Source organism: Marmota monax, unplaced genomic scaffold (assembly GCF_021218885.2).
Source record: "Marmota monax isolate L192 unplaced genomic scaffold, Marmota_monax_Labrador192_F-V1.1 WCK01_AAM20220418_F8-fsc00078, whole genome shotgun sequence".
Lineage (NCBI taxonomy): Eukaryota > Metazoa > Chordata > Mammalia > Rodentia > Sciuridae > Marmota > Marmota monax.
Window position 1 is genome coordinate 7,671,865 of NW_026694865.1, and position 26,650 is coordinate 7,698,514.

At 41.0% G+C, this 26,650-nt stretch overlaps 2 long non-coding RNA genes across 2 annotated transcripts in view; one reads left to right on the forward strand and one right to left on the reverse strand.

Moving 5' to 3' along the window:
* The first annotated feature begins 274 nt into the window (after window positions 1-274).
* LOC124080558 (uncharacterized) overlaps window positions 275-26,650 on the forward strand; it is a 47,077-nt gene continuing 20,701 nt past the window's right edge. The window contains exons 1-3 of the long non-coding RNA XR_009225142.1: window positions 275-1,369; window positions 1,476-1,577; window positions 3,952-4,303. This is a non-coding gene — a long non-coding RNA (uncharacterized LOC124080558). The remainder of the gene's footprint in view (window positions 1,370-1,475; window positions 1,578-3,951; window positions 4,304-26,650) is intronic.
* Window positions 11,343-19,931, reverse strand: LOC131423495 (uncharacterized). Its single transcript, XR_009225143.1, has 2 exons — window positions 17,309-19,931; window positions 11,343-12,978 (listed from the first exon to the last, which is right to left on the reverse strand). It is a non-coding gene; the product is annotated as an uncharacterized LOC131423495 (long non-coding RNA).

Sequence of the window (26,650 nt, forward strand, 5' to 3'; positions counted from 1 at the left end):
CTTTGATATAAGGAGAGTAACTAAAAACAGAGTAGGGACGAAGAGCAGGAGAAGAAGATTAACATTAAATAGGGATGAGAGGTGGGAGGGAAAGGGAGAGAGAAGGGAAATCGCATGGAAATGGAAGGAGACCCTCAGGGTTATACAAAAGTACATACAAGAGGAAGTGAGGGGAAAGGGAAAAATAATACAAGGGGGAGAAATGAATGACAGTAGAGGGGGTAGAGAGAGAAGAGGGGAGGGGAGGGGAGGGGGGATAGTAGAGGATAGGAAAGGCAGCAGAACACAACAGACACTAGTATGGCAATATGTAAATCAATGGATGTGTAACTGATGTGATTCTGCAATCTGTATATGGGGTAAAAATGGGAGTTCATAACCCACTTGAATCAAAGTGTGAAATATGATATATCAAGAAATTTGTAATGTTTTGAACAACCAACAATAAAAAAAATTTTAAAAAACCTGTAAGAAAAAATAAAATAAAATAAAATACCAGATAGGATTTATGCTTTGTAGGCTACATGCAACTCTGTATTCCTCTTATTTTCTTTACATACCTTTGAAAATGTAAAAAACAATTATCCTGCAAGTCATAAAAAGCAGGTTGGATGCCCATGGGTTAGACTATTTTGAACCAAGAAGATCCCAGTTGAAGTGGCTTAACATGTAAAAGGTTTATTCTTGCTCACATCACTGTCCAGTGCAGGTCAGTGGCCCTCCAGAGCAGCTTTAATCTGTGTGGTAACTTAGGGATACAGGATGCCTTCATCTTCTCAGGTCACCATCTATGCCATCCCGATTTTTTTTTTTTTTGTACTGTAGATTGAACTCAGGGACAGTTAACCACTGAGCCACATCCCCAGCCCTATTTTGTATTTTATTTAGAGACAGGATCTCACTGAATTGCTTAGCACCTTAGCTGTGAACTCCCAATCTTCCTGCCTCAGCCTCCTGAGCCACTGGGATTACAGGCATGTGCTACCATGCCCAGCTCCCAGCCCATTCTTTTTTTTATTCTTAGATTTATTTTCCAAAATGCAATTTATATGTTCTTATATGTAAAAAGCAACCTTAATTACAACATGAAATAACCATATTATTTGCTTTCTCCAGTTACAAATACATATAAATCTATTAAATGTAATGTTAGATGTATGCTTTCTCTCTATTATGTGATTGCTCCTCTCTTTTAAAGGTACAGGCCTTAAGGACAAGATGGGCTCCTGGAGGCAAGTGTGTGGGGTGAACCCTATGGACTGACTTCAGTGCCTACTGTGGGCACTGACCCTGATCTGACCCCTGCCACTCAGCAGTGCACCTGGGGAACATCTAGCATGCCAAGTCCTCATCTAGAGAGATGCCCCAGGTTGGCATTTTTGAAGTTCCTAATGGGGACTTAGAGCTCAGAATTGTGGCCACAGCAGAAGTTTTGGAAATGCTTCTCTGTTCTTCTCCATGTCTTGCATGTCTAGGAACTATCGCCAAATCCACTTCTCTTGATCCTCCTGGGACAGCATAGTGATCCAAGTTGAATTGGGGCAAATACTCGGTTCTCAAATTCAATAGATGTGGAGGTATGTTAAGTCTGTCTAATGTCTATAAGAATTTAGTTTAGTAATTACGTCAGAATATTTTTCTGCTCTCTTTAAAAGGTTTATTTTATTTTTTTGAGAGATAGAGAGAGAGAGAGAGAGAGAATTTTAGTATTTATTTTTTATTTATCAGCAGGCACAACATCTTTGTTTGTATGTGGTGCTGAGGATCGAACCCGGGCTGCGCGCATGCCAGGTGAGCGCGCTACCGCTTGAGCCACATCCCCAGCCCACTTTAAAAGGTTTATATGGAATAAGGAGAAACTATTCTAAAGGGTAGGGAAGGTTTTTCCACATCAAGGATTTGTACATCTGTCTGCAGGTTTTGTTTGGGGACTTCATGGTGCCTAGAATCTGAGCCCTGGAATGAGCCGTCAGAGACAAAGCATGCACAGAAACCCTCTTAACTGCAAAGCTTGCCTAGGCTATTTACTCTCTAAATATATCTAAACAACATAAGAAGACCATGGATCTATAACTGAAGTATTAAGCCCCTGCAGATAGAAACAATTCTTAACCAATAGATTAAGCATTTAAATTATTAGCAAACGATAAAACAACAACAAAAGAAACATAACAAAAATATAAAAAGGAAACACATAATTCTCTCAACCTTCCCTGTCTCTGTTCCTCACCAAAGGAACATTGATCTGGGTATAAAAATCCAAACAAAGGGGCTGGGTTGTGGCTCAGCAGTAGAGCACTTGCCTACCATGTGCAAGGCCCTGGGTTTGATCCTCAGCACCACATAAAAATAAATAAATAGAATAAAGGTATTAAAAAAATCCAAACAACATTCTTTCTTTGCTTTTTAGTTGGAAGTGACTGTGGAAATGGTGGTTCCCACTCTTATTTTATATTTTGAGACATGGTCTTGCTAAGTTACTTAGGACCTCACTAAGTTGTTGAGGCTGTCTTTGAACTTGAGATCCTCCTGCCTCAGTCTTCTGAGTTGCTGGGATTACAGGTGTATACTATCAATACTGGTTTACACAACTATTTAAAGTATTATGTCATATCTGTTATGTTTTCTTAGTTAGTATTCAAATAGCCTCACATTAACAGCAGAGGAGTTGAGCCAAAGTAGTTTCCTGTATGTCTGGGAAGAGGAAATGGCATACAAAAACACAGGAATGTCTTTCCCCCAGATTAAAGAAAAGTTAAGACATGGTCCTTGTCTTATAGGACCTAGTATCAAGCTGGGACAAAGGATGGGCATGAATGAAACATCAAATAACAAAGAACAACTTCAAATTCTGTGTCAGAGTTCTGACAAAAGTCAAAACAAAAGACTATAGAAATTCACAGGACCAAGAGACCAGACTGGGCCCATGTAGTTGGCTAAAACTTTATGGAGAAGATAGAACTGGAATTTGATTTTGAAGCACTGGCAAGACTTAGCCAGAGGGAGAAAGATGGGAAATGTTTTTTAGGAAGGGGAAGTAGCATAAACAAATTGTCACAACTGGAGAAGGCCAGGGCGTCCAAAGTGTTTGCACTGGTGGAGTTCAGGCACTGATCCATCCTAATGCCTGCTGTCCTGGCAGAAGATCTCAGTGGTTGGCTTTGGGAGAGGTTCTTGTGCAGGGACTGGGGTAGAGGTAGGGCTGTAAGGCAGGGTGGAGGAGACAGCTTCCTAGCATTTTACCCCATTCACTGCATGCTGAGGTGTCTCAGTGTTTTAACAACCAGAATGGCTTCATCAGTGCATGTAAGCTAAACATCTGCCCTGCATCGGAGACTTATGGAAACAGAGGATGGAAAGACAAGTTGGAATTAAATTGGGAAGGTCTCTGATTGCAAGGGTGTTTGGAATATCCAAAGCAGAGATTGACATTATTTATTTTCAGAGATAAAGCCTAGAGCACCCTATATAATAAATATCCAATAATGAATGGTTAAATATAAATAGTGAACCCATATAATGGAATTGTCTGTGATCATTAAGATCCAGTTTCTGAAGACTTTTAACAACATGGAATGATATGTATAAACTAGAAAACTAGAGAAACTAGAACAAAAAAACTAGAGAAGAAAACTAGAGTATAATACCAATTTAGTAATAAAAATATTAAGACTAAAATAACATCAAACATAGTGGTTATTTAAAAATTAATTTAAATTGACAAAAATAATATATATTTGTCATGTATGTTTTAAAATATATATAATTAGTATTTATTTTTGGATGGTAGTATTACATTGATTTTTCTTTTCATCATTAAATTTTCCTATGTTTTGAATTTTTATATAATAAACCCATATGACTTATAATAATTACTCCTCAAAAGAAAGTTTAACATGTGGCATGTGGCACAGTGGTGGCGGTGACTACAATTTTCTCTTTCTTTTGTAGGTAAATTCCAGTCTCATTTCGGCAGTGCCCAAGAACTAAGTACCTACATGAGTCAGTCCACAGTGGCTGAGCATCATCTATCCCTGGGATATCAGGCTCAGTTTGCCACTGAGCAGACAACTGGAAAGCCCACCTTGTTTGTCATCCTATATAGGTGAACTTGTAATTCCAGCAACTCAACTCACAGAGTGAATACTGATCCAGAAAATTGCACAGCCACCCTGGGCTTGAGCCACTGACTTGTGGGGTATCAAGGATTGGTCACAGAACAGTGAGAACCCATACAGACATGGCATCTCATTTCACAGACCGGAAAACCAGAAAGAGGAAGGCACTTACCCAAGGTCACACAGTGAGTAACTATAAGTAGGGACTTGAACCTGGTCTTTGTCCTATGCTATGTCTTCATCTATCACAGTGTACCTTAGACAACTGACTTCCCTGGATTCTGTTCAAATCCCTCTTTTGCCTAGGTTCTATAAGTCAGATGTGGTTTGGAATTAAATTCACAGAATCACTGCTATTTCATGGCTCTTCAGTTTTGTGGCTCCCTAGGTCTTCTGACAAAATTCTGTCCTTCTTTAAATCCAATATGTAATGAAAACATTGGCCAAAATATCTTCTGAAAATAATCTGGCAGTTCCTTAGAAAGTTAAATGTATACCCACTAATTCTATTCCTGGGAAAATACCCAAGAGAATTGGAAAATATATGTCCACACAAAAACATGAACTCAAATGTTCAACAGCTTTACCCATATCAGCAAAAGAGTGGAAACAATGAAAATGTCCATCAGCTGATGACTGGATAAACAAAATGTGCTATATCTGTACAATGGGATATTTTTTGTTAATAATCAAAAGTAATGAAGAACCAGTTCTTGCTACAACATGGATGACCCTGGAAAACACCATGCTAAGTGAAATAAGCCCATTACCAGAGACCACATATCATATGATTCCATTTATATGAAATGCCCAGAGTAGGCAAATTCAGAGAGACAAAAGTAGATTAGTGGTTTCCAGAGACTTGGGGATAAGGAATGGGAGGTAATGGATGTAGGGTTATTTTATTGGGTAATGAACATGTTCTAGAATTAGATAGTGGTGATCATTGCATAATTGTGAATATACTAAAAAACGCTGTGTACACTTTACAATGTTATGGTATGTAAATTTAAATTATATCTTTCAAAAAGATTGTCTCTGATTAGAACCCAAGAAAAATGAAATTGGAGGAAATCTGAAATGAGAAAAGTGTTATAAGGTGAAGACCTATGATTCGACCAGACTTTTGGGCCTAAAAGAACATGTATAAGCAGGTCTTCTGGTATTCTCAAAACTGCCTTATGAAGAAGCTACTCAGGCCAGGCGTGGTGGTATGTGCCTATATCCCACTGATTGGGGAGACTGAGGCAGGAGAATTGAGAGTTTGAGGCCAACCTCAGCAATTTAGTGAGACCCTCAGAGACTCTGTCCAAAAACAAACAAACAAACAAACAAACAAACAAAAACAGGAGTGGGGACTGATGTAGCTCAGGGGTGAAGCACCCCAGGGTTTAATCCCAAGTGCCCCTGCCCCAAGTAGCTACTCAGGTAGTAACTAGAATCACCGCTCTTCTATTAACTAGAAACATGATCCTTAAATATCTTAAATCTTATCATTCCAATTTCTTCATTAACAAAGAAGGATAATACAGTCTTTCTCACAGGTAATGGTATGTATGCTACCAAGTGCTTAATATTTAATAGGCTTTGATTTCCTCTTTTCATCTTTTCCCTAATATCTGGAGCCACTGTACAATATTGAGGTGCTCGCGTTCCCTAGTCAAGTCTGGAAACTTTTCTAAGTGCATATTTCCCAAACTTTAGCATTGCATGGGAATCATTTCTTTACCCTTTTCTCAAACTCTGCAGGGTTGGTAACTAGGACACGCCTTCTCAAAATAAAATGTACATAGAATCACTTGAGGATCTTGTTGAAATACAAATTCTGATTCATAGGTCCTAGATGGAGCATTTCTAAAAATCTCCCAAGTTACTATTTTTTCTGGTCCTTGAAAACTCCTGAATAGCATGGTTCTAAGTCACTGGAAATATTAAGCAAGAATGTTATGTAGAACCTTCCTCAAACAGCAAATTTTGACATCATTCTGTGATGGCCAAACCAGACCTGGTTGTGAAATGGGATTGTAAAAATGTTATGGTAAGAAACCAATGCTTGTGGAAGGAGTCAGTTCCCCTCTCCTCTCTCAGCCTTTCTCCAGGAAGCCTAATTAACCATGAGTCCCTACCTTTTGAATTGTAAATAACTACCTTAGGAGTCTGACTACACCCTTTTGAAATGTAAAGATGCCTGTGAAAAGAGCCCTTCTTATCTGTTTCTGTAAGCCAGCTTTAGGTTAGAGACCCTGCACAAGGCCTTCAGTTGTGTAGATTAGGATTTTTTTTTTTTTTTAAGGGGAATAAAGCCCCAGTGATAGGATGAGTCTAAGATAAGCCAAATCACCTATCAGTGTTTCGAGAAACTGTGGATCAGGGCTCAGAATCTGGAGTTTTGTTTTCCGCTGGCCCTGTTTGCATAAAACAAAGTTTGGAATTCTCTCAGAGTGCTGATTGCTGCTTCTCAACCAGTCTGTTTCCTGTAACAATTCTAAGGTAGACAGTGATGAAATAAATTAATACAATTTTCCAAGTATTTGTAAAATGCTTTGCAAAGAAGAGTCTGAAATACAGTCAAGGTTTTTTTTTTTTTTCTTCCTAAAGTCCATTTAGGCCACAGAAATATCAGTAGCCTTCCATGAGGATCATATGAGATGACATATGAGATTGTAACTAGAACTATAAAAATTAATAGGAACATATATATTTGTACAGAGTGTCAACATTTCCCAAGCATGGCTATTGCCTCTGGTGTCTCCTTTAATCTGCTTAGATCTAGGAAATAGGGAATTTAAGGGATGACTGTCTTCATTTTTGTAGATGACAAAATTGAGGCTCAGGTGTTACAAGATCCTGGGCACAGTGAAACACACTCCTGCCTGTACCTCGGTCATCCACCTGCCCTCCCTCCCCCCGCCCCCGCTTATCATGATGTCAGAGAGGATTCTATGTAACTATAGATCTCCCCACTGGCCCTGGGTACCTAAAGAAGGAAGCTTTGGGGACAAGGAGGCAAGAGAGAATTCCTGGTAAAGGGCGCCCTCAGATATGTACAATCAAAGCTGGTAATATTTCCACTCTTCCTCTTGGCCCCACCCCCAATCCAGGATTTTAAAATGTCACAGTCTTTGCCTACACTAAAACAAGCATGTTTGGATTCCAAACAGCAATCTCACTATCTTCTTGGCCTTGTTTACAGGAAAGCAGGAGGTCTGAAGTTTGCCAGCCTTCAGCACATGGCCAGCGCCCTTTCATCGGGCATGTAGCTGCCCATTTGATTGAAAACTCTCAGGCCTTTGCAGGGACATCAGAAACAAACTCTTTTCAGAGTTGGAGTTTTTGTGTTCTAACTCAGTCAGGCAAGCATTCATGAGCCTAAAGGTGTGATTTTCAGATTCAGAACTCTCAACTTGAGCAGGTTTACATCCAGAGATCTGTGATGGGGCTGGGATTTTTAAAAGCTTCCCAAGCATTCTAATGTACAGCCAGGATTGCAGACTGCTGGACTGAGGTCAAGGATTTGACTAGATTCCACCTTCTTTTTTTTAAATATATTTTTTTAGTTGTAGTTGGTCACAATATCTTTATTTGTTTTTATGTAGTGCTGAGGATCGAACCCAGTGCCCCACATGTGCACGGTGGGCACTCTACCAGCCCCTAGATTCCACCTTCTACCCAACCCCTACAGCCAGGTTCCTTCTACCCACTCTGTTCCATGTGTAAAGATTTATGCTCACCCTGAATTTAAAATGTCAAACGGATTCCATTCTTCCCAGATGAAGCCATGCACATGAAATAAGGGCTGGAGAAGAGACTGGCTCATCTGTTGGCTCTATCACTTGCCATCAGAGAGACAGAGAGTGGTTATGGCACAGACCTGCAAGGCTTATATCCTGCTCCTGCTGCTAACTGACCCTGGACATATTGCTAAGCCTTCCTAAGCTTTGGTTTCCTGCTCTGTGAAATAGTGGTGCATACAGGCTTGGGAAGAGGGTGTGCCTGCAGAACACTAAGCATGTCTCCTTCAGGTTTTCATCCCAGGCACTGGCTTGCCTTACTTACCCTGGTCCCTGCAGAGGAATATAAGGAGGTAATTCATGTCCAGTGCTGAGCAGAGTGCCTAGCATGCGTCAAGGTCTCGATAAATGTTAATGATTAGCAGGAGTTAGAACTAGTAATCATCTCTTAATTCTGCCAACCCCACTGTATTTTATTCTACTTGACCAAATTAAATTCCATCCATTTCTATGTAATTCAAGTCAACGATGCAATTCCATCTCTCAACTCCACTCCAACCCCACCTGGTCCTGGCAGCATTCCTAACCCATCAAAACAACTGAATTTCATTCAGTTGAATTTCTTCTGCATCTTTCTATTCAACAGATTTAACAACAAAATACAGGATGCCTGGTTAAATTTAAATTTTAGATAAAGATTCAGCAATTATTTTAGTATAAATATGTACCATGCTGTTTTCAAATTTAAATTTGAAATATTTTAAATTAAAAACTCAAATTAAAAAAAAAGTATTTATCTGGCAACCTTACCCTAACTTCACCAGCTCAGAAAAAGTTGGCTCTGTGTAAAAATTGCTCCTTCCTTTGTGCTTACTTGACACTTTGTATTTTCAATATTTAACTTGTTAATGGTTTAATGTTTACAAATAGTTTACAGATTGTTTAATATCTGTATCAAAATTTAGGGATATATAGGATATGGTGGCCCATCCCTATTATCTTAGCTACTTGGGAGGCTGAGGCAGGAGGATGGCAAGTAGGAGGTTGGCCTGGGCAACTTATGAGTCCCTCCAAATAAAAAATAAAAAGGGCTGGGAGGCAGTTCAGGGGTAGAGTACCCCTGAGTTCAATTCCCAGTACCAGAGAGAGAGAAAAAAAAGAGAGAGAAAGTAAGAGTTAGGGGTAGTTTTGATGCACACCCACCAGTTGTGTGTGCCTCTTTCTCCTTGTGAAATGACCAGGTGGTGTCTCAGCTCCAGAGAAGGTTACAGTTGGTCTAAGCCAGTTACAGGGAAAATCCCTTTGCTGCTCACTCACCTGGCACTAACCACTGAAATACAAGAGCTGGACTGTTGAGGGACTTCAAATAATGGTTTTCCTTGCTCTTTATTGAGGTATTTGCCCACTCTTTTGCTGCTGGACTGGGTTGTACCTGAGTGTGGTGTGAAAATGAGACTGTTATCCTGGGTAGAGACTGGATAGCAGAAGGGAGGGAACCTGCGTCCTTGACAACATCAGAACCAAAAAGCCACTGCAGACCCTCTTCCTTCCACATTCTTGTTATGTTTTAATAAGACTTCTTATTGTTTAAGCTGTTTTGATGGTTTTCTATTCCTTGTAGCTGAAAGTAGTCTAGTTAATGTACCTCCTCTTACAGGTAAGATCACGCTGGCTTGCCCTGAGTTACGCAGCTGGTAATCTACAGAGAAGGGTCTCAATGTCAGTCTGAGCCCAGGCTCAAGGTCATCCTTACTGTGCCTCATGCCCCCTTGCTAATCACTATCTTCCTTTGGGCCTCAAATTCCCACTGCTAAGCTTTCTCTTTGGATTAAGCTACTGCGGTCCTTTATAAAAATGCAACTATATATGTGTCTTATTTTTGAATGTATACATTATATAAAGATGTGTTATAAATGGACAGATTTTCTTTTTATCCTGAGAGGTAGAAACTGACCCATTTCTATTACATTAAAAGGCTACCATAGGGCTAGAGTTGTGGATCAGTGGTAGAGCGCTTACTTAGCATGGGTGATGCACTGGGTTCGATTTCCAGCACCACATAAAAAATACTAAATAAAGACACATATGAACTGTATTTTTTTAAAGGACACCATATTAATCTGCTAACACAGCTTACTTTTAGAGCTAAAAGAGGCAATTTTCTCCTTTAAAAAATAAGTTTGGGCTGGGGTTGTGGCTCAGTGGTAGAGCGCTCGCCTAGTACGTGTGAGGCCCCAGGTTCAATCCTCAGCACCACATATGAATAAAATAAATGTATTATGTCTAACTACAACTAAAAAATAAATATTTTTTTTAAATAAGTTTGTTCCTAGAAGGTCAAAACAATTTTTTATTTTTTTGTACCTGGGATTGAACTCAGGGGTGTTTAACCACTGAGCCACATCCTAGCCCTTTTTAATTTTTTGTTCTTAATTTATTTTGAGAAAAGTTCCCACTAAGTTGCATAGGGTCTTACTAGATTGCTGAGACTGGCTTTGAACTTGTGATCCTCCTGCCCAAGTTGCTGGGATTACAGGTTTGTGACCCCATGCCTGGCTTGAAATATTTTTAAAGCACACATTTTGATATTAAGTAGGAACTAAACAACAGATAGGTGTTTTTTTTTTTTAAAGTCACAAGACATAGGGCTTAAAAGAGGTCTACATACTTTAAATTTGCTTGCAGGCCTTTCCTCCTAATTTGTCCCTATTTTATCTTTCACATTAACTATAACTCTATCAAAACACAAATATTTATATTTATACTTTAATTTATATTTATAGTTATAAGTAGATGCAATCAATATCTTTATTTTATTTATTTATATGTGGTGCTGAAGATCAAAACTGGTGCCTCATATATGCTAGGTGAGTGCTCTACCACTGAGCCACAATCCCAGCATCAAAACACAAAGATTTTATCTTCTGAGAATTAAAGCACTTACTTGAAGAATCAATTTTTTTTCCTAATAAAACCAGAGTGGCATCAAGGATTGTAAATGTGATTAATGTAACTGAACTGTACACTTAAAATAGTTAAAATGGCAAAATTTATATTTTTATATATAGTCTACCACAATTTAAAAAATTAATAGTGTAATATGCAAAATCCTTGACTTATACACTTTTACATGTATAAATTATACTGTATATGACTTACATATCAAAAAATATGTTAAAGAAATATAACCAGCTATTGCATTTCTTAATGGAGTTTCCATTAAGAAAATGTTTTGAAAATGTTTTTTTCCATTTCCATTTAAGTCTGAAAAGGTGATCTCATTGCTAAATAATCTCAGAGGCATTAGTAAAAGGGACTTATGTGTGACCACCCATTTACAAACGTTTATGATAGCTATCACAGCCTTTATAATTACTTTTGAGGGGCAATTTCTTATTTTGAGACACACACACACACACACACACACACACACACTTTTTTCCCCCTAATACTGGGGATTGAATCCAGGAGCTCTCAACCACTGAGACACATATACAGCCTTTTAAAATATTTTATTTAGAGACAGGGTCTCACTGAGTGGCTTAGGCCTTGCTAAGTTGCTGAGGCTGGCTTTAAACTCACAATCCTCCTGCCTCAGTCTCCAGAGCCACTGGAATTACAGCTATGTAGTGCCGCGTCCAGCTCTTATTCTGATATAATTTCAAGGTCAAAAAATTGTGGCAAGCAATTTACATATTTTAAACTTATACATAACAAGACACACAGAGAGGAGAAATTCAGAGTCTAAATATTGTGGCATCAGGATAAAGCGTATTGTGTAAAATACACAAAAGCGTGAAATAAGAAATATGACAACTTTAATACGGTGGCAGTTCAACACACAGCTGCTTCGTCAGAAAATAATAAAAGAGATGTTCTGTAGAATGTCCGGTTTCTTACAGATAAGAAATTTGTGAAGTACAGCATTTTTACATGAGAAAGCCATTCAACATAGATGTGCACATACTTTACAACTAGAATACACTTAAAATATATGGGCTTTATACTGTTTCAAAAATATTCAATGTAAACTTCCACAAATATGTGATTTTGCAGCAAAACACATTTTCCCATATCAGGTTACAGGTGCTCTCTCCCTCTGCAGTACCTGTAGTCAATTCCCAGGACATGCTCTTTTCCAGCCTCTTTCTTCCCTGTTTTTTTTTAAAAATATTTATATTTTTAGTTTTAAGTAGACACAATATCTTTATTTTGCATTTATGTGGGGCTGAGGATTGAACTCAGTGCCTCAAGCATGCTAGGCGAGCGCTCTACCCCTGAGCCACAACCCCAGCCCCACTTCTTCCCTGTTTTTGCTCTTTTGGGCTTAGAGAAGTGAAAACAAAATTGTTTTCTCCATGGTGGGTGGCAAGTCCTCTTGTTTGCTGTATTTTTTTATCTCTCAGGTGGCAAAGAGCAAGGTCACCCTTGAAATACCAAATTGTCAGCAGATTCTGTGTGGATTGGGGGATGCCCATCATGCCCATTATGCCCATCACATCCACCTCTGACTTATGGGGTTGGACCAAGCTCATGCAGCATCCCTTGACACTGATTGGCCCACGTGGGATCAGACCCCATCTTCTAACCCTATCCCCTCTCCCAACCTCCTACTCGCAGCACCACCTGGGATCATGTGCTCTCTCTTCAGGCACCACTGGGAATCATACAGTCTTGCTTCCTTCCAGGTCCCAATGATACCTTTCAAGAACTGAGACCAGAGAGGTTGGACTTGATCTCTTCCTTCTATCTCACTCAAATGCCCAATCCTCTATTCCACCTATCCCCATCTCTGGCCAGCAAGTGCTGTGGCTCTATGAAATGTTGTCTTGGGGCAATTATCTTGGTACACTAAAATCTGTAGTACACCACTGGATGAAATGACAAAGAATAGTCTCATTGTATATGAACTCTATTCCCCACAAAGTGAATCATCAAATCTATCCCGATGCATCTTGTAGAGACTGAGTGTGAAGTGGCGGAATTCAGGTGGCAGAAATGCATTGCTGCTTCCGAGGAGATGATGCTGTCTGTGCCTTTCAGAAAGTCTTTACGAGTGTAGATGGCCCAGTAGCTGGAGGGCTCTAAAAATGATCTAAGTTTCCAGCTGTGGATTCTCCTAGGCAATTCTGGAAAAGAGGAAATCTTCCATTATCATATGGTGCCATTAAAATACAAGGAGACAGGTGCTACACTGGGGACATTCATGAACAGGAAGAGGGCAAGTCCACCTCTGATTGCCAGGGGTGGGATGTGCCTTGAAGAAGGAAGGCATCTGTGAGAGGGGAGGGAGCTTCCAGTGAGAGCAGAATGTTTGCAAAGATCCTGCATGAAAGGACAGGGCTGCTCAGGGAAGAGACAAGCCTGTAGAATGCCTGGGGCAGGGAGTGGGATTCTGGAAAGTGGGTTGCAGCCACTTGTGAGGGCTCTGAGTGCCCAGGTAAGAAGCAAGCAGCAACTTCTATTGACTTAATGAGGCACTTTAAGTAGGAGAGTAACATAAAAGGATGTGATTTATTTTAGCTTTTAAAATATATTTCCTCTTATGGAAAATATATTTTCCATAAGAGGAAATTCAATGCACTATGTATTTTTCAAGTTTCTACCTCTAACATTTGTTTTTTTAAATTATAGGGTATACAACACCGTTCCAGAATAAAAATTCCCATGGGATTTTTATATAACCAATAATTAAAAGTAGATACATTCTATGTGTAGCTATTTTAATATAGCAATATAGTATAAATATATTTTCATTTCTATTAAATTATAAGCCCTGCTAAATAATTGTGAAGTATGAGTAAACTGGCTAACTTTATAGAAGAATATTGTCTAGGTCAACATGTTACTATTTTTATTTGCTTTAAATTGTTTTATTTTTATAAATTTTTATTTTTACATTATTTTAAATGTATTTTTAAATTGTTTTATTTGCTGTAAGTTATTTTATTTGTTTTCAATTGAGAAAATAACCTGTCTTTGAACAGTTTCACCTGGTACCTAGTGACATGCACCTGTGCTTACTGGGCATAGACTATTTTTCCCACTTCTGCAGTAACATGGACAAATACTTCAGTAGCTTTTGTGATTTTAGAAACAACATCCAGTTTTCAGAATAAAGGTATTTTCTTTGGTTTTCACAGCTCACCTCCAGGTTATTATTTGGTTATATCTAAAACTACTTGTACTTCTTCCCCTTTTCCCTTTTTATTTAGACAATTTCAAAATATGGATAAAAGTTGCAAAGATAACACAACAAACATTCCAATGAGATTCACCAGGTGTTATTATTACATTCCCTCTTGTGTGTACATATATATGCACATATACATATATTCACAAACACGTTTATAAATTTTTTCTGATCAACCTTTTGAGAGTAAGTTCATATATCATAACTCTTCATCCCTAAATACTTTGGCATGTAAATTTATGAACAAGGATATTCTTTTACACAACCACAATATAATGATAAACTCAGCAACTTTCATATTAATACATATTTTAACATAAAATTATTCTAATCATATTTTTTAATCAAGTTTTTGATTTGCAATCCAGTCTTTAATTCAAGAGGACACATTTCATTTACTTTTCACATTTTTTCTGTGTGCTGGGGATTTAACTCGGGGCACTTCCAAGCATGTACTGTACCACTGAGCGACACCCACAACCCCTATTTTTCATGTCTCTTTAATTCCATTAGTCTGGAAATATTCCTTAGCCTTTCTTTGCTTTTCATGATATTGACAATTTTAAAGTTTATCATCCATTTGTTTTGTAGTACGTCACTTCCCCATTCCTACTTCCCAGTTTTTCAATGTGCTCTCTTCTTTGGAATTAGGAGTTAAAAGTCTTTGAGCTCAAACTGGTTCCTCTACCAGTATGGCCATGAGGAAGGAAATAGTTCTAGTCTCAGTTTTCTCATCTTTAAAATGAAGCAATGATTCTTAATATCATAAAATAATGTTTATGAAAGTGTTATGTGAACACTAATACCTCTATAAAAACTAGGGGCCATTATTACCATAAACTAAGCCCTCTGATGCATTAATAGCTTAATGAGTTAATGCTCCCAAATTACCAAGGCAGCCTGACAAACTGGGAACTACTGCTAAGTCAGAGAGACCTAGACTCCCACTAATTACTTGTGTGACTTTGAGTAAAGTCGTTTACTCTCCCTGGTTCTTAGTTTCTTCGTGTGTAAGATGGGGCTCACTCTATCCACCCTGGAACTGTGTTATTTGTGACTGCTGAGCACAGGGCTTGCTGGATTGACCAGGGCTGAAGTGGGAGAAAGAAGGGATGTTGAGCACTGACTGGGGTGAGAGGACCCAGGTGCAGTGATTCTCAGCCTAGGCTACTCATTAGAATGAGGTAGGAACTTAAAAAAAAAAAAATCTCAACGCACAGCCTGCATCCCAGGCCAAGTTTATCAGAATCCCCTGGGGGAGGGGGGCGGGTAAGACCCAGTATTAGTATATTTTAAAGCTCCCAGGGAGCTAACAAACCTAATCACTGCTATCCCTTTTCTCTCTTTGGGATCATTACCCCCAAAAAGTAACTAAAGGTGGCAATTCTGGGCCTAGGGCAAGAGGGTGAGAAGATACTTCAGGGTAGACTTCCAGATCCTTCAAATTTAAGCAGCTGTCCTTTGGGGCTGCCTGTTTCCTGAGTGTATTTAGGTCCAAGTTGTTAAGTGACATCATTTGAAAGCTAAAATGGTCAAATTATAGCATCATGTTGATACCCCCTCCACTCACCATCCCCCTTACCAAGTACAAAGGATCTTATTTTTTAAAACTCTCCTTAATGATAGTTATATGCTGAAATGTTGTTGAAGCTGCCTGCTCAAAACATCAACAATATACTTAAATGTATAATAAGCACATTATGCATTTAACCTGGGGTTAGACAGAGACTTGTCATCCTGTGGATGTGCTGCACTGTCAGCGAGAGGCTTCCTGGTGACCACGTGGGCAACCTTCAGCATTCCTTCCACGTTGGGCTATTTCCTAGCCCATATTTGAATAATTTGGGGTTGGAAATTACAATGAATTGTGTCTAGATTATGTTCTTGCTAGCTCATTTTTGAGAGAGCAATAATTTAATGCCTCTGCCTCCAAAGATGGAATTTGCTTTGCTTTGTCAAAGGAATGATAGGAGCTGCAGGAATCTTGCCTCCTAGGATCGCTCTCTTCTTCCTTAAGCAGTTGTCTTTGCTTTCTGGAGAGCTGCTTTTTTTCCAAGTGAATTCTTACTTCCACCTGCAATGAGGCATGGTAGGAGATCATGGAATAAATAGCATAGGTGATTCTCAAATAGTCTAGGTGGCAGAACAATGGGAGGCATGGTGCTCTTTCGCTACTGTGGCTGCCTACTCTGTCCTAGGCGCTTTATGTGCATTGTTTCATCTAATCTGTCCTACACTCTGCAAGGTGGGTATTGTCCCCACTTATTTCCAATAGTTAAACCAAGACTCAGATGATGCAAGTTGTTCAAAGTGATACAGAAACTGGTAAGTATCAAGACCAAGAATGGAACTCAGGGCTGACTGAGTCCACTTTGAATACTCAGGGGCACTGTCATAGGAGGCCCTTGAGCAGTTAGTTGCCTTTGCCAGCTGCTAGAAGTTTTAATAAAGCCAGTTTTAACAAATTTATCTTAAAATCTAGTATTACCTATAGCACTCAGCTCTATGATATCTTACAATCACAGCATTCAGAAGCTGGAAATGACTACTTTGATGCTGTATTTAACTGAGTTGAGACTCTTCAGATACTCACTGAGGATACATTGAGTGGTCAGAGTACAGTATTTTTTAAAGAAGGTTGTTGCAGGCTTCCTTTCTTTTTGCCTGTCACAAATCTACATCCCTCTCTGACACTTTGATTCTTTTTTTTCTAACCTAATTCTAAAACCTTCCTTCAAGACATGAACAGGGTTGTCAGGACCAGTGGCATCTGTGGATGGGCATGGAGGACACAGGCGGTCACTCACTTTCAACCCTAGCTGGGGACCAGTTGCAGCCTGGTGAAATGCTAACTGCAGAGCATCTTTACCTCAGATATAAGAACATTCTGAGGCCAGGACTCCATGTGTAGGTAGAGGTATGGGATATTTGGAAAAGTCCCTCAAATGGAGGTCAGCCTGAGGCATCCCCAGCAGCAGGGAAATTCAAGAAGACATGTGTTCTGGTCCCACTCATCCTGAGAACCAGCTGTGAGCTGCTACAGAGCTCCAACCCCAGCACAACCCTGATATACAGCTGGTGCTCAGTGAATTACCGTCATTGAAACTACCTCAGAGCCACATAAGGAATCCAGGTATGGGTTTTCAAGCATGTCTCCTTGTTTCAGACAAAGAACAGTATCAAACACCTAATCAGCAGATTCAGTTCTCAATGACGTTGAGCTGCTTTTCAAAAATCCAGCCTTTCCTTAAAGGAAGATTTCTTACCATTGAAATGATCCAAAAAGGGCAATGTCCAGATATCAAAGGCATTTCTGCAAGAAGAGTTCCCCAAAGGCTTGGCAAGGTGATTCTCAGCCCTCTGCCTGTTAGAATCACCTGGTGAGATCTGAAAACGCCCCATGCTCTGGCCCCACATGCCTGATTCACTCTATGTCTCTGGTGAGTAGGACCACACATCAGTATTTTAAAACTTCCCAGATGATTCCAATGTGCCAAGGTTTGCCATCCACTGTTGGAATAAGTAGAGTCTCCCAGGGTGACTACTTTGGAAAGGACAGCGATAGTTTGGAGAGCTAAGTTCCCATGTAATTGATGAAAACTATCCATTTAACCACCTATTGTCATTCTCGTTTACCCCCACAGTGGGGCACAGCTGGGTTCATTTCATGGAGCTGATTTGATTCCTGTGCAGCCAGACCCTGCACCAGTTTTGGATGGTAATTCCTAGATGTCTCCAGCTTGTTCCCACTTTAAGGCAGAAAGGAGAAAAGAAACAGCAACAAGACACAGTCTTCCTGTCATTCTATTGGTTGGCCCCAAGCGCAATTCTCTTTGCCTCTTTGTCTTTGCTACTGGAGAAATCCAGGTGTCTGCCTGTGATATTGAGTAAGTTAATGTCTCTGGGCTTCAGCTGCCTCATCTGTAAAATGGGAATAATATTGACCCCATGGCAATGAAGAAAGGAATCAATGAAATGATGTCAATGAAATGCCTGGCCCAGAGCCTGCTCATGGCTGATTCACTGATTTGCCAGGTCCTCCTACCATATAAATGACCCAAAGAGTTTATTTTCAAAGAGGAATACATAGGAGTCAATTCTATTTTAACTTGCATAGGAAAGGTGAAAGTTTTCCACTTCTTCACTGTTAACTGCTCAGATGTGAATATTGAGATCACACTTAGCCACTTGGTATGATAGTTAATGTTCTTCCAGTGGTATTGTTCCAACATTACCCTCACAGAAGGGTCACATTTCAATACCATGACAGAAAGAAGAAGGTGTGAAGGTCCTTTCAGTTTGAAGTCAGCTTTCTGTGTTCATGGGTTTTGTGTCCTTGGACTCAACCAACTGGGGACTGAAAATATTTGGAAAAAGAAATTGTCTGTATTAATCATATACAGCCTGTGTTTTCCCTTGTCATTATTCCCTGAACAATATAGTATAACTATTTACATAGCATTTACATTGTATTAGACATTATAAGTAATCCAGAGATGATTTAATGTATATGGGAGGATTGTGTAAGTTATAAGCACACACTACACCATCTTATATGAGACTTGAGCAATTGTAGATTTGGGGGAGGTCCTAGAAACAATTCCCTGTGGATATGGAGGGATGACTATACCATCTTTCATGATCAAAAGAAACACTTCACATCTGTGTACTTTCAGGTTCTAACTGCTTTCAACTTGGTCACAACAGTGCTGAGAGGAAGACCCCCTCCACCACTTTAGCCCTAGTCAGATTCCTTAAATAAATAGATGCTTTCAAAGTATTTCCTGTATTCACTGCAGTAAACTAGGGGAAAGGGCAGGGGCCTTATTCCCATTTTAGAGATAAAGAAAGTGTGCTCTGAAATTCCTCAGCTACTGGTTCTGATACATTGGCTGTGTTTCTGAGACAGCACAACTGATTCCATTGAACACAGAGGATCCACTCTTCCTGGAAGGGCTCCTGGGAGCCATGGGCACTGCATTAGACCTGTCCTGAAAGTGTGCAGTTTAGTGGAACTTTTGACCAGGGGAGTCAGTGTTTGCTCCAATTTGTCCTTCTGCTTAGGAATATTGCTCTTTCCAATCTGACCTCAGTGGTGAGGTTTGTTTGTTTGTTTGTTTGTTTTTTGGTACCAGGGATTGATCTCAGGGGCACTTGACCACTGAACCGCATCCCCAGCCCTATTTTGTATTTTATTTAGAGACAGGGTCTCACTGAATTGCTTAGTGCCTTGCTTTTGCTGAGACTGGCTTTGAACTCATGTTCCTCCTGTCTCAGCCTCCTGAGCCGCTGGGATTACAGGCGTGCGCCACTGCACCTGGCCTCAGTGGTGAGTTTCTAATGTAATTTTGTACTGGGAACATGCTCTAGAAGCAGCAGTCACTTTTGTTTGTCAGACAGATGCAGGGTTTCTCCAAGGCCACAGTGCTGTCACAGTTTGGTCAGCTGGTGCCCTTGCAGGGCTGGTGATCAGAGCCCTACATATACTGTCTTTCACATCTCAGACATTTTGGTCTGTGGGACCAAGCCAGAGCCCAGTGGCTGGAGCCTGTCCTCACTTGCTGGGCCAGCGCTAACACAGGAGCCTCATTGACTGGTATTCCCTTAACCACAATTTGAATTATGGGTCCTTGGTCACAGGCTTGGTGACTTCTGTAAGTCAGGTGTTGGAGGTGGAAAAGTGGAGAGGAGGGAGGCTGGGAGCTATTTTCATCTTGTCACAAGGGCTTAAAACACCAGCTTCTCTTGTGCCTTATTTAGATGAAAAGTCTTGACCTAAAAAAAAGTCAAAACTGTGACTCAGTTGTGTTCCCAAGTTGTTCAAACTGCTCTGGGCTCCTGTCTGGAGCTATTCTTAATGCTGTTTTTAGAAAGTGTGAAGTGGACTTCACTTTTGGGCAACTGAAAGAGCTTCCCCCCCCCCCCTTTTAGCCAGGATGAAAAAGCACTTTTGTTTTGGGAGTCCAGCTAGCTGATTTTGTCCACTCTTATTTTTAAACCATAAGAGTAGGGGGTAGGCTTGCCCATTCGAACAGAAGCATTTTTCCTAGCCTTCCAAAGAAGAGGTATGGAATTTGAGGCATATCAAGGTGAGTCCAGAGATCAGGTTCTACCTGGAAGAACCACACATGCCACCTGTATCAGGGATGTTCCCCCTTGGCAGAGGAGCCACGGGGAAGGGCTATGAATAGAGTAAACATGCTCATTTCAGACTCTTCATCACCAGGCTAGCCTGAGGGAAGACTAGAAAGCAGGGTGAGTTGGCCTCTGGTGTCCTATGCTGCCCTTTTGGCCTCGGTGTCCTGTGCTGCCCTCCTATCACTGCAGGCCCACTGCTAAATACTGTCCATCACTGTTAAATACTGTCCATCCATGTCATCTATCCCAGATAGTTCCACATGCTTTAAAATGATCTCTTTATTTTGCCAAACTTATCTTTCTACATGATTGCTTTTTTCCTTTGATATTTATTTATTTATTTTTAAATTGTAGGTGGACACAATACCTTTATTTTATTTTTATGTGGTGCTGAGGATTGAACCCAGTGCCCCATGCATGCCAGGTGAGCGCTCTATCTCTGAGCCACAACCTCAGCCCCCAATGATTGTTTTTTATTTGTATAAAACCCCCATCAGCTGGAGAAAAACATGTGTTTCTTGCTTGTCCCAGTGTCCAGACTACCTGGACTCAGCATCTAAGCAGGATGCACAGAGAAGAAGTGGCCTGGGGTTAGGGCTGATGGGTGGGTTCTGGGGCCTTAGGTTTAAATTCCACCCATGACTTCAGATGGACATCTTAATTTTCTTACCAAAAAACAAGGGTAATTAGTACCCACCTTTTAGTGTTTTTATGATGATTGAATGTGAAGTTGATTTCTGTGAAACTTTTAGAACAGTGCTTGGCAGGAAGCAGGCACTCAGTAATACCACTAGCGCTTTATCTTTGTAAACCATGCTCAGATGCATCATCTAATTTGCACTTGATTCTTACAACATCCTCTCAAAGACAGAAAAATCATACCATTTTACAAATTAGGAAAGTCAGACCCAAAGGGATTTAATGTCTCACCTGAGGATGAAGACCTGGTTTTCTGACTCCAAGACCAGCACCCTTTCTGTTTTTCTGTGCTTCGTGGACAAAAGTACTTTTAATATTAAACAGCAAAGGGGCTGGGGTTGTGGCTCAGCAGTAGAGCGCTCTCCTAGCACATGCTGAGGCACTGGGTTTGATCCTCAGCACCACATAAAAAATATAAATAAATAAAGCAAAGGTATTGTGTCCAACTACAACTAAAAAAAATTAAACAGCAAAGGCCCATTACAGTCAAGTCACAGGTTAATATTGTCATAAATTCTTGTCAAGGACCAAGTAAAATCAAGCAGAAGATTAGATGTGGACTTGGGGGTTGGGTCTCCCTGCCATGTTTGCAGTGCAGCAGGGTCAAGTATGGTAACCTGTAAACACAGATGACCTCAGAAGTCCTCAAGGGCATCAGTCAGTGCTTTTTGGGGCTGGTGGTTAGGAGGAGGGTAGGAAGAGAAGAAAAGAGATGGGAATTTAGGGGACCTCTCCACCCATCTGCATTGAGAGAATTTCTTACTAGAGTTTGGCTGCTCATTTAAAAAATAATAATAAATGTGGTTAAAGGCAGAATCCAGTATTCCAAACTGAAAATTAGTTCCAGAAATACAGAAGCAAATGCAGCCAGAACTTTGCCTGTCTGTGGAAACACTGATGGCAGAGCACCAATTCCTTCGTTCTATTCATCCCATTCCTTCCAACCACCCAACTGCCCATCCATGCAGTCATTCTTTCATCCAGAAAGTGTTAATTATGCTCTGATTCTCCGGACCACCCTCATGAGAGCTGCTTGTGGCTCCTCCAGTAGTCATAGCCACAGCCAAGAACAGTGGCCTTGGTGCTTCTGCTCAGGACAAACTGGCTATAAGCAGCAGCTTGACCTTCTTGGTTCTCCTCTTTCCTCCCTTTTAACTTGGGCCAGTGTCCTCAGACATAACGAGGATGGTGATTTCTCAAAGCATGGCTATTATTTTGTTTCCATATTCAGCCCACCTGAATGCCATACGTTTAATTTCAAGGCACTATTGCCCCATTTTTCTCTGCTTCTCAAAAACAGGTCCTCCTAGAGCTGCTTATTGGTTCTTTCCTGCTCCATACAGCTGAGTATGCCAATGTCCCTTCATCAAGAGAGCCCAGAGAGCAGCCTCCATGTTGGTCACTGTGTGACTTAGCTGTCTGAGTCCTGAGGCCTCCGGAGCATGAAACAGCCAGTTTTTTCCCAGTGACAATGAATTGGGGTTGGTGGGGAGAGGGAGGCTGGCAGGAAGCACATGGTACCTGGAGACAGGAGACCTGGGTTCTTCCTGCTTCTTGTCTTGACTCTGCCAGTAACTAACTTGCTCTCAAACTGCAGACAAGCAGCTTTACTGTTCTCTCCCTCCATTTCCTGATCTGTATCTAAGGAGGGGCAGAGGACCATCTGAGAAAATATGGATATCACACTTTAAAAGGTTGCAGTCCTATCTAAAAATTCTTGTTTATGGCTAACAGATTGATTTAGGGACCAAAAGAGAATCCTGGTGATTCAGAAGACTTGACTCCAACCACTTGCTTAATGTTTTTATGTGACCATCATTTAAGATGAACCACCTCCACAATCTGGGACTGGATCCTGCCCAGGTAGTTCTAGAAAAGGTTGAGAGTTGGTCAGAAAGCAAGTTCACACAACTTACAGGGCAGGTACTTAGAGATGATATTGTTGTTGGTGTCTATGCTTGCAAAAATGTGGCATGGTCTCAAAATCTTTGGAAACAGTGTCTAAAAAGCACCAGTGTGAGTATATTTATCTGTGTAGGTAGGTCTTTGTATGCTTCTGATCTGTCTGTGCATACATGTTTGTTTCTTCTTTTATCTGTTTGCATTTATATTTTAAAATATTTTTTTTTAGTTGTAGATAGACATAACACCTTTTACTTATTTATCTTTATGTGGTTCTGAGGATGGAACCCAGTGCTTCACTTGTGCTAGGTGAATGCTCTACCACTGAGCCACAACCCCAGCCCTTTGCATTTATTTTTAAATCACATTGTCTTTTTATTTTTATTTCCCCTGGTGGGTCTTCTTTAATCTGGTTATAACTAAAAAACAAGGTTAAAACAACTCAAGCTTCATTTTCATATGAATGCTCTATTCTTGTTTAAAAACTGGATGGAATAATTTATAAGGGGTAAAACTATCAAGTAATAAAGCCTACTTTTTTAACCAACAGGATAGAGTTTTTACAATAAAGATTGTGAAGCTACTAGTAGAAGATTCTCTTTCAGATCCTCAGTGAGAATAAAATCTTCCTTTGAGGGTAGAGTTTTAGAAATAGCCTCAAATGAGCTGGATCTGCCTCTGAAGCTTTAACAGGTGTCCTTAGCATTTAAAAGGGTTTTACTTCCCTTTCCCAGTAACTTGGGCCAGTTTCCTGGCTCCACTCCTTTGCACCCTCCCAAAGTGGCCTGCTCTGTCAGGTAGACTGGGGTGGCACTGCCCTTAGACCAGGGCACCAGGAGCACTTGCTGGTGGACTTTGGTTTTCCAGGCCTCCTCGGGCCCTCCTCCAGTGCTACCCTAATCCCTGGGTGAGGAGTTCACAGGCTAAGTGACTTGTGCCTGTACCAGACCATTCTTGGAATACCAAAAAGTCTCAAATTCCCTGCTCAAGGCTCCCCGAATCCACTTTCAGGGCCCATGTGCCTCCCTTGCATCTCTCCAGTTGAGGGCAGACAGTGGTCCTGCTGTGCTTGTCCTTGTCCCAGGGCCACTGTTGGTGTGGGGGTGCACATGTAAGTTGGTGGAGACTAGTAGTTGAGGTACGATCCCCCAAACTCCCTCATGGTGTGAGACGGACCTGAGAGTGAAGAGAAAACAAGAAAAGTGGGAGGAACCAACTGATTGGGGCTCTTACCTGCTGCCATATTTGGACTTTGGACTTTGAGGAACATGAAATTTGGTCTGAACCTGCCATTGCATCTTGTTCTGAAGATGTATTTGTCAAGGTAGGAGGATGGAACATATTTTATCTCATGTTACCTTAGACTGACTCATGACTTAAATATTGAGGTATATGGTCTGTGGCCTGCATTTGTTCTCTTGCCTTGCACATGATAAGGTGGCCTTAGCTGGGGCAGGCCTGCTGCTCTGGCCTGGTATCTGCTCCTCAGCTTAGCCCTGCTGGAAGACCTCACTGTCCCCTATGTTTTCCTGTCATCAGACCCAGGGCCATCCTCACTTACCACTCTTCTATCCTGGTTCCCAAGAGCTCTGGGAAAGGAATTCCAACAATTGGGAACCAAATCTGGTGAATCAGGCTGGGACTTAAGCTAGGCCATTGCCTATGTTTGTTTCAAGACTTGCGAGGACATGGGAGCAGAGGGCTAGTTTTTTCTGAGTCCAGCCAGGTATTCTTCAGGTGGCTATATGAGTGCTCTGGGCATGGCAGCTTGCTGGCTGGAAGAGGGGGATGGTGGTTGGAGTTCTACTAAACTGGGAGCTGGTTTGACAGACCAGGAGTGAGAAGAGCCCAAGCCAGGGTAAGACCATACATGAGACTGGCCAAGCCCATCCTGGAGTCCGTACAGAGAATGGACTGGGCCCTGGACCACAACATTCAAAAGCCTATCCTCCTTATCCTGCCTCCCAGAAGGTGTTTTTCCAGGCTCCTCCCTTGGAAGGAGACTCATCCAGGGAGGAGGGAGAGTGTGTGGGCCGCTGAGGCTTGTGGGTAGCAGCAGAGTTCAGACAGTGCCTTCTGAGAGGTGGGCTTGCTACTGCAGGATTCCTTCTGCTTGGTGCCCTGTTCTCTCCTGGACTCACTGTGGACCTTGGTGTGGGGAGTCTGCTGGCAGCCTGAGTGAAGAGGAGACCCAAGTTCTAGAGAAAGGTACAGCAGCAGAGGACAAACATGAGCAGGATCCTGTTCATGTGCCAGCTCCTCCAACAGCTGCTCTGGCTGCCTGTCCCTTGCCAGAGTTCTTGCAACTTGTGGTTCTCCATTCACTCAGTCTACAGATGTGCACTGAGCCCCTGTGTGGCAGGCCCCTCTGTGTTGTCCTCTGAGTGTTGAGGACAGTCTTATGTTCTAGGGGCCATGCAGACAGCAAGGACACAGATGCATATATAATCCACTTCAGGTAGGACATAGATGCAGGACTGGGGACAGACAGTGACCAAGGATGTTAGATGGGTGGAGGGTGGGGAGTGGTTAGAGAAGGCCTCTCTGAAGAGATAACATTTGAATAGAGGCTCCAAGGAAGAGAAGGAGTCATGTGGATATTGGGCAAAGACCAAGGAGTCATGTGGATATTGGGCATAGTGGAGTGAAATGAATGAGGGGACATGGCAGAATCAAGGATGGGAGGTAGCTATGGCCCAGACCACAGAGGGCCTTATTGGCTGTGGTGAGGACTTTGGATGTCATTTATGTTGGTGGGACATTGTTGGCTGCTTGGAAGCAGGGCAGTCATATGACATATGTAGTTATTGGAATTGCTGTGTCGAAAATAGCCTGAGGGCCACATTGGAAGCCTGGAGATGCATCAGGAGGCTACAGAAACCCAGGCCAGTGAGTCCAGCTGTGTGGACGCAGGTGTTCTCAGGCAGCTTTAAGGGAGTTCTTGCACTTCAACATGCACTAAGTGGTGTGTGTGTGTGTGTGTGTGTGTGTGCCTTTATATTCATTAACCTCTAACTTGATTTTAGAGGGTGTAGCTAAGTGCAGAGTGCTTGCCTACCATGCAGGAGGTCCTGGGTTCAATTCCTAGTGCTGGGGGTTGGGGGAGATCCCTTTGACGATAAATGTAGGCTACCACACACATTCATGTGAGCAATGCCTGTGACTTTGGCACAACTAGGAATCAAGATTTTTAAATATCACATTACATATAGTCTCTGCCAGGATCTAGAAATGTTTATATCCATCATGACTTTGGAGTTATAGTAGTTATTAGATTTGCCACTAGATCTTTTATTTAATATGGTATTCATGAAGTACATTCATTAATATATCACAAATTTGTTCTTTAAAATATTTTGGGCACTATATTTCAATATGATTGGTTTCCTTAAAAGTCCTCTGTGTTTTATTTTATGCACTTAAAAATATTATTCTGATAAAGGACCCCATAAGTTCCTAGCAAAAAAAGTGCTGGGAATTACATAGAAATAATATATGTGGTGAACTTTGGAAAGCAGTATGGAAATTCCTCAAAAGACTAGGAACAGACCCACGATGTGACCCAGCTATCCCACTCCTTGGTATGAATCTAAAAGAACTAAAATCAGTATAACACAGGAATATATGCATACCAATGTTTATGGCAGTTCAATTCACAATGATCGAGTTATGGAACCAGCCTAAGTGTCCTCCAGTAGAGGATTGAATAAAGAAAATGTATATATACAGAATGGAGTTTTACTCAGCCATAAAGAGGAAAGAAAATATGTCATTTTCTGGCAAACGAATAGAACTTGAGAATATAATACTAAGTGAAATAAGCCAGACTCAGAAAGTCAAGGGTTGAATGTTTTCTCTTATATGTGGAA